At 38.8% G+C, this 7,290-nt stretch overlaps 1 long non-coding RNA gene across 1 annotated transcript; it reads left to right on the top strand.

The window, feature by feature from the left end:
* The first annotated feature begins 997 nt into the window (after positions 1–997).
* Positions 998–4,702, top strand: LOC110473749 (uncharacterized). Its single transcript, XR_002465928.3, has 3 exons — positions 998–1,100; positions 3,321–3,458; positions 4,282–4,702. It is a non-coding gene; the product is annotated as an uncharacterized LOC110473749 (long non-coding RNA).
* The last annotated feature ends 2,588 nt before the right edge of the window (positions 4,703–7,290 follow it).

The raw sequence follows: 7,290 nt of genomic DNA, 5'->3' as shown, positions 1-7,290 counted from the left end.
ATTTCAAATTAATTTCAGTTCACTTTCTCAGAAGTTAAGAGCTAAGGTCTGGTGTCCAAGGAGATAGAGAAATGCAGTCAATCATAACATTTAATATCACTTAAAAACCTCAAGGCTTTGTCAGTAAAATGTTATGAGGAAATGCAAGGATATATATTCTAAGGAAATGAGTGTCTATGAAGAACATGGAGATTACCTTTAGTGAAAACCCTTGAATGTAAAAGAGGATGCTGCCATTCAAACTCATTCACCACTCTATGACGGGATTTTGTAAACTTCTTGGTACTTCAAGAAATTAACTCAGGTGAAATTACATTTATTGCCAAACTGGGCACATTAACCTGTCAGTGCTATTTATCTTACAGAATAGTTTACGGAGAGGGCCCATCTGGGGTGGGCAGCTGTGACACTTGATTTTGACCATAACTTACAAGGTCTGCTCTGGGGCAGAGTTAAGGAGTAATGTACTGGTGCCTGGCTGAAAGGGAATATTTCTTGGGATAATTTTAAAAGCAATATGCTCCTCCTGAGGTCATACATTTTTTGTGTGGTTGTGTGTGTATTGTAGAATTGTATTATTGACACCTGTGTCAGCAGGTTGAATACCATTGAAATAGTTCTTGGTGCCTGTCTTGGTGCCCACAGAGAGCACCAGCAAGAACAGCCAGCTGTGCACCTGCAGCTCCCAGACCGAGGATCTGTGCTTTCCTTTGCTGGATCTAAAAAGATTCAGCTAAAGGATATTGTTGCAGTCATGCAAGAGATAGGTAGATGATGACTAGACTTAACATAGTGGCTGTTTGAACTAGGAGAGATGAAGCATTTAACTTTTGAGCTGTATTTGTGTACAGTTTAAATTTATTCTCCTTCTCTAGGGACTTTGAACTTTCAGAAGGTAAAGTAACAATTGCTTTTTTTGGTCTCTGTGTATGTACATATGGGTATGTGAGTTCTGAGTTTGATCTTAATTAACACATCACTTCTAATGCTGCAGGTAATTCCATTCAGCCCTAAGATGCTTGGAATTTCTCTATATATGTATATAGATTCTAGGCAGAATGAATCTTTTTACTGCAACAGAGATGAACCCGACATATAAGGTAACTTTTAAGACCAGTTAATGTAATTTTAACAATTCTTCTTGGAAAATAAAGCTTAGTTGTGTTTGTAGAATAAATAGAGCTAGAATTCAGGTCTGAAATGAATTTTATTTGTAAACAGTCCTGGCTCATTGTCTTCTATTAGTTTGCATTATCGCAAGGTGCCGGAGAGGAGGAGAGGAAGACTTCAAATTTGAAGCACCCGTTGTAGGAATGTGATGATGGAGAGCCTATTTATTTTTGTTTCGGTTTCTCCGAGACTTTTGGCGTGTTCCCCCCTGCGGCCGCTGCGTGCCGCGGTGAGCGGGCGCCCCGCAGCGGTGACTGGCGGGAACTGCGGAGCAGCTGCGCCCCACGGGCCGGGACGCGCGGGCAGCTCGCCTGCAGGGGATGTGCCATCCAAGGAGAGCTAAGGACAGGTATTTAAGCAGTGCGCTGTTCTGTAGATCACCGCTTCTGCAAGCTATACGTCACCTCTTTCTGTAAGCCTTTAAACGCACAATCTGTAGGTAAGTTACATGAAAAGACTTACAGCTGCCAACTGCTCCATATAACATGGTACACTGGTTAGTACCTTCCATGATTACTTTTGCACTTCATTAAAGAAAAACAAGCAAACCAAAACCTTTGGTTTTGAACTATTTGTCGTTATATTATCTAAACCTTTCTTTTTGAAGACTATTGCAGGCTCACTGGCTTGCATCCTACACAGAGGTTTTCTTTCTATCCACTCTGCAGTTTTAGAGCAAATTACTAATATAGCTAAACTCCACATAGTGAGCCAGGGAGATTAGGTAAATAAGTGTTAACAATAATTGTTATCAAATAATTGTGCCTGCTCTCCATTCAGACTGTTGATTCAAGTCCCTGTTTTCTTTGATGTAAGGTTAGGGGACTTTTAGATACCTACATTCAGGATCTCTGTCTGGAAGGGCTCTCACTCTTGGAACTAAGTTCAGTTGTACCTGCATCAGTATTTATTGTAGGTGCCACAGGGAATCCCATCTGGTCTCTGAAAGGCTGTGGAGCTATGAAAATTGTCTGGCATCGCAGTGAGCATGTGTATACTATACTTGGACATGAGCTAGGGGCAACTAAACTGAGTCCTAAAATTTTGTCCACCCAAAATAGCTACTGCAAATACCAGCTGTTCTGTGACATGAACCTGTTTCTTTCTTTTTCTAGTCTTTTCTTAAAGCCTTCATACCAGCCAAGAAACATTTGCTGACTGATTCTTCATTATGTCTGATATTCTAAATCAAGATTTGATTTCAGCATTCAGTATTTTGGTATTCTACAGTAGCTAAGCTTTATTGCTAGGATATTGCCACAATACAAGTTCCATTGCTTCCACAAGCTTTGCCACTTAAATGTGTCCAAAGTGGTCTAGAAACTTCTGATAATTGAGCTGTATAACTAATTGGAACAGCTCAGGCCTTGCTGTGTTGGAAGGAATGACTGCAAGGATCCTGTGTTTCTGCAGAGTCTGAATTGACTGCATATGTAGACTATCAATATAGGGATATATTACCCTGAGTTATGCAAAGATAATGTCCTGTTGGAAAATATATTTACAAAGAAGATGGTGTAAGTATCCTTACACTGCCATGAATCAGCATTGAGTGCTGATTAACTTAAATTCCTTAACTTAAATTTCCCTATTGTAATAGGGTGTCTAGTGTGAAACAGCTACATGTTTGTTACCTGGTATTTATTGTGTGGCAGCACTCAGAAGATCCAACTCAGAATGGACTCCTTTGTAGCTTGAAAGGTTATAAAAATATACACATAAAAAGACAATGCCTGGCTGAAAAGGAATCTAATACTAAGGTCTGGATTTAATCAAAAGTCACTGGTCAGAAGCATGAATCCATTTGAGTAGGATTGGAGTTTGATGTTCAAGGGCTGAGCTGATGTCAGTGTGCCAGTGCATATTGGTGTGTTCTTTTTAGATCAATCTGCTGACTATTCCCACCTACTGTACTTTGCTTTGCATCCTGGAGCAGTCTCAGAGTGAGTGAAATGGATTCCTTTTGGGTGAAACACTGGCAGAAGTGCTACAGGAACCATTTAAAGCTCTCCAGACACAGAGGGGTGTTCTGTTCATGAGGAAAAGTCCAAAATGAATGGTTAGACAAAGCCTAATCATGTCTGGTGTGGATGTCAGGTCCATAGGACCAAGTAGTTTTCATTAAAAAATTTCTTCCTATTTTTTCACAGTATCTCCTGGTAGTCTACAGTGTCATGTGGCCACATGCTGTCATGTTTCATTGGTAACTTGTGACTTCAAAAAAGGTTGTCCTGGCTGATAGAGAATTACAACAGTGCTTGGCAAGATATGAACTTACCTGAAACTAGGTAAGTAGCCTGAAACTTGAAGTTAAAGTGAAGAAGCAGGGAAGTATAGTGAGTGTGGGAGGGGACCCCTTTCAAATACTCTTTTCTAATTCATCTAAGCCTCCCTGACCCGAATGAAAGCATTGTCATGGATTCAAAGTAGTGTATACAAGTGGACAGAACTTCTCCCTCAGGAACCCATGTCAGATAAAAAAAAAAAACTTTTAAATAATTAAAATAGAGACTACAAGAAAAAGAAAGACACCTTTATTCTAAGCTAGAACAATTTATTTTCAAGTATATGCCTTCAGTTAATCACCTTCTGCTCTTTCCACCAACAAATTAGACATTGATGTTTTGGAAAATATCCTGTGTATATGTTCCTCATTAAATTACTGATGTTTCAATCCTAAAAGTTTTTTACTGGATTCAAGCAAATGGATTTGCACATGAATGATGATCTGTGATACAGTAACAATGTATTAATAGTATCATCTATGATGTCACTAGTGTAATAGGATATTGTAGTTAGGACTGAAGGCATACATCTACTAGGAGTTCAGTTATCATATGAAAAATGAACATCTGAGATACCTTACACTCCTTTTTTTTGAAATTTAATCTTGTATCAGAAATGACTTATATTACAAAAGTCTTTGCTGTCATGCATTGTAAATTTTCTGCTCATGAGACAATTAGTGAAAGGAAGATGACTATTCTTTTTTCTTTCTTCTTGGTTAATAGTCTCTAATGACATAATAACAATGTTAAAGGCACTTTTCTCTACAGTGTGGTGAAGTTTTCTGCACTGTTTCAGTGTAGTGTATCATACTTGCTTCCACAGATGCCTAAAATGGAGGATCACCATGCTGCAACTCTAGAAAAACAAGAATTAAAGCTTGCAAGAGTGGCTGCTGTTGGATTCTGTTATAATAGTGAATTTTTTTTTTTTGCCATAGATTTCCTATTTTCCAGATGCTGCAATCTTTGACAATAGGACAGAGTTTGTTGAAAATTAATGCAGTAAATTGGTGGAAAAGTGAAGGTTTAGACATGAAGTTGCTAGAGCAAATCATCTCCAGTATAACAGGGTGTCCTGGTTCCAGCTAGGGTAGAGTTAATTTCTTCTTAGTAGCTGTTACAATGTTGTGTTTTGGATTCATAATGAGAATGGTGTTGAAAACACACTGGTGTTCTGGTTTTTTACTATGTTGAGTTTATCCTAAGTCAAGGACATTTTTTCCCTGTCTCATGCTCTGAATGCAAAAAAAAAAAAAAAAAACAAACAGGGAGGGAGCATATCTGGAACTCGAACTGACCAAAGGAATATTCCACATCATATAATGTCATGTCTGGTATATAAACAGGAGTGAGTTACCTGAAAGGGGGGACCAGGGTTTGAGTTCATGAAGGGAGGTCTGGCATCGATCAACAGCTGCTGAACAATTGCATTGTGCATCAATTGGTGTTTTTTTCCCTCTTTTTATTATAATTGTTATTATTATTTAGCATTATTATTGTATTTTTCTTTATTTTCAATTACTAATCTGTTCATCTCAACATACAAGTTTTACTTCTATTCTCCTCCTGATTCCAGTGGGATGAGGGGGGAAGAGAGGATGGGTTGAGTGAGTGGCTGTCTGGTGTTTCATCTCCAGCTGGGCTTAAAACCATGACAAAGGCTATTGGGAAATGATATCAGAATAATTAAGGTCATGCTATCTAGAAGAAACAAGAAAATCACTCTGATCCACATTTATTATTGGTAAATTGCAGAGTAATGTTAATGAAGCATAAGTTATGTGCTAATAATTTGGTTGCTGCTTAGAAAGATGTCTGTTGGGACATGGAGGCATATGAAGACCCAGATAAGGAAATCATCCCCAAACATCCCTAACTAAGCTTGTCTTGATTTAGTGTGCAGGGAGTTCTCCCTATTTCATGAAAATAATGATGGGAATGAATCTGCACTGTGCAATGAAGCACTGTGCAATTACCAGGACAGTTGTAGAGAAGCAACTTCCTATAATTATGAAAGCTTTCATCCCCTAGAAATATGCAGTGCATTTACTGACCCTTGCAGAAAGAGGTTAAGAATAAAAGGTTATGAGCGTTCTGTTTATCTGAGAGAGGAACAGTTACTGCAGAGACTGTCTGCACCCTGTCTTCTCTACAGCCAGACTGGATGTGGAATGACTAATACCTGCTCTAACTGCTGTCTACCTGACACTGCAAAGATACTTGCCCGATTTCTGGAAGCATTGTTCCCACACTACTTGCATTACTTAGTTTGGCAGAGTGCTGTGAGGATGTTATTGCATTGCTTTTGGTGCCGGGGCTGGTTCAGGGGTGCATGCACTGCTAGCTTCTGTGCAGCATAAACACATCCCATCTATAACTGCTAGGAAAGAAAGGCCACAAGAAATAACCTTCTTAGTCCTATGACTTTGACATGCAAAATAGCTACATGCTTTGTAGAAATAAGCAATGCTAATTGAACTTGAGATAGGAGGGAGCAAAGTGGGTCATACTTGGTATTTTTCCTGAGAGGGCACCACCTTTGTCTGGGCAGTATTGACAGAGACAATTAGAGCCAGTTCCATTACTGAACCACAGCGTACTGCAGCCAAGGTCTCGAGGAGCTGTCCCTGTGTGACAGCCAAGCCTGATGCATATTTTTGTGTGAAGTGATATGTAAAAAGCACTCATCTCTCTTGGATAATTCAAGAACTTACTTGTAAGGATTGTGGAATGAAGGATCGCATTCTGCAACCTCAAACAATGCTATAGCTATGATGTAGTTTCAGAGCAGTGATGTCTGTCAGCACTGCTACCTTGTAGCTTTCCAGACGTATTGAGCCTCACAATTTATTGTTCTTCTAATGCTGTCTGGGAATAGTTGCATGCATCCATCCATTTGTATATTCTTCTGTATATGGACATGCAATTATCTCAACTTTATTCATGTATTTCACTCTAACTTTCTTGGGCATATTTTTAAAGGAATGTATGTTCCTTTTAAAGGAATGTTCTCACTGAAATGTGAGAGAGCATGATAAAGATAAACCCCCAAATGTTGCCTGCAATAGATCTGTGTCTGGTATGAAATAACTTTCTCTACAGTTGGAAGAGATGACTTTCTGTATGTACAGTTTTGGGGCAGAGCCACAGCTGTAATTTGAAGGTATTTTACTTTTAGCTGAGTGTTACACTTTCTAGAAATGTATTGGAGAAAGGTCAATAGAGCCACTGTGCAATTTCAAAAAGAGGTTCTCTTTAGAATGCATTTTGGAGGAGACACTGAAATAAATATTTGCAATGCAGCTTGGTAATTCTAAGCACCACTGTGTTGCTCAACTGCTCAACAAAATGTTCAGTTGTGTAAGGATTCTGTAACAGAGAATTTGCTTGTATGCTTTTCAAGGTGATTAATAGAGCAAACAATAACTAGTGTCAGTGTACAGTACTGCACACTAGATCAATGAGGGGTGCCTTTGACTTCAGGTTTGCTCAGGTTCACAAAAGAATTTGTTGACCTCAGTCTCAGCCGAGGAGATGTTAGCCTCCTGGCGAATGCATTCTCATTTCTTTATTCTAGGGCCTGTAGGTGACTTGCTGATAGAGGATATAATTGATCTAAAATAACTGCTTTTTTTTTTTTTTTTTTTTTTTTTTGTCCTGTCATGCGTTCATGCGTTGTAGGGGTAAACGATGAGCTGGTGTCCTCACTGAAAAACTTTAAACTACTTCAGTCTGGTTTCTGAGGAAATACAGTTGGTTCCACATAGTGCATTCTGCTTCTTTAAATAATATTTTGTTATAATGGAAAAGCACACTATTACTGATGAAAATA

This window comes from Lonchura striata, chromosome 4, assembly GCF_046129695.1.
Source record: "Lonchura striata isolate bLonStr1 chromosome 4, bLonStr1.mat, whole genome shotgun sequence".
NCBI lineage: Eukaryota > Metazoa > Chordata > Aves > Passeriformes > Estrildidae > Lonchura > Lonchura striata.
The sequence above is the reverse complement of the archived record's forward strand: the minus strand, read 5'-3'. Positions and strand labels throughout refer to the sequence as shown.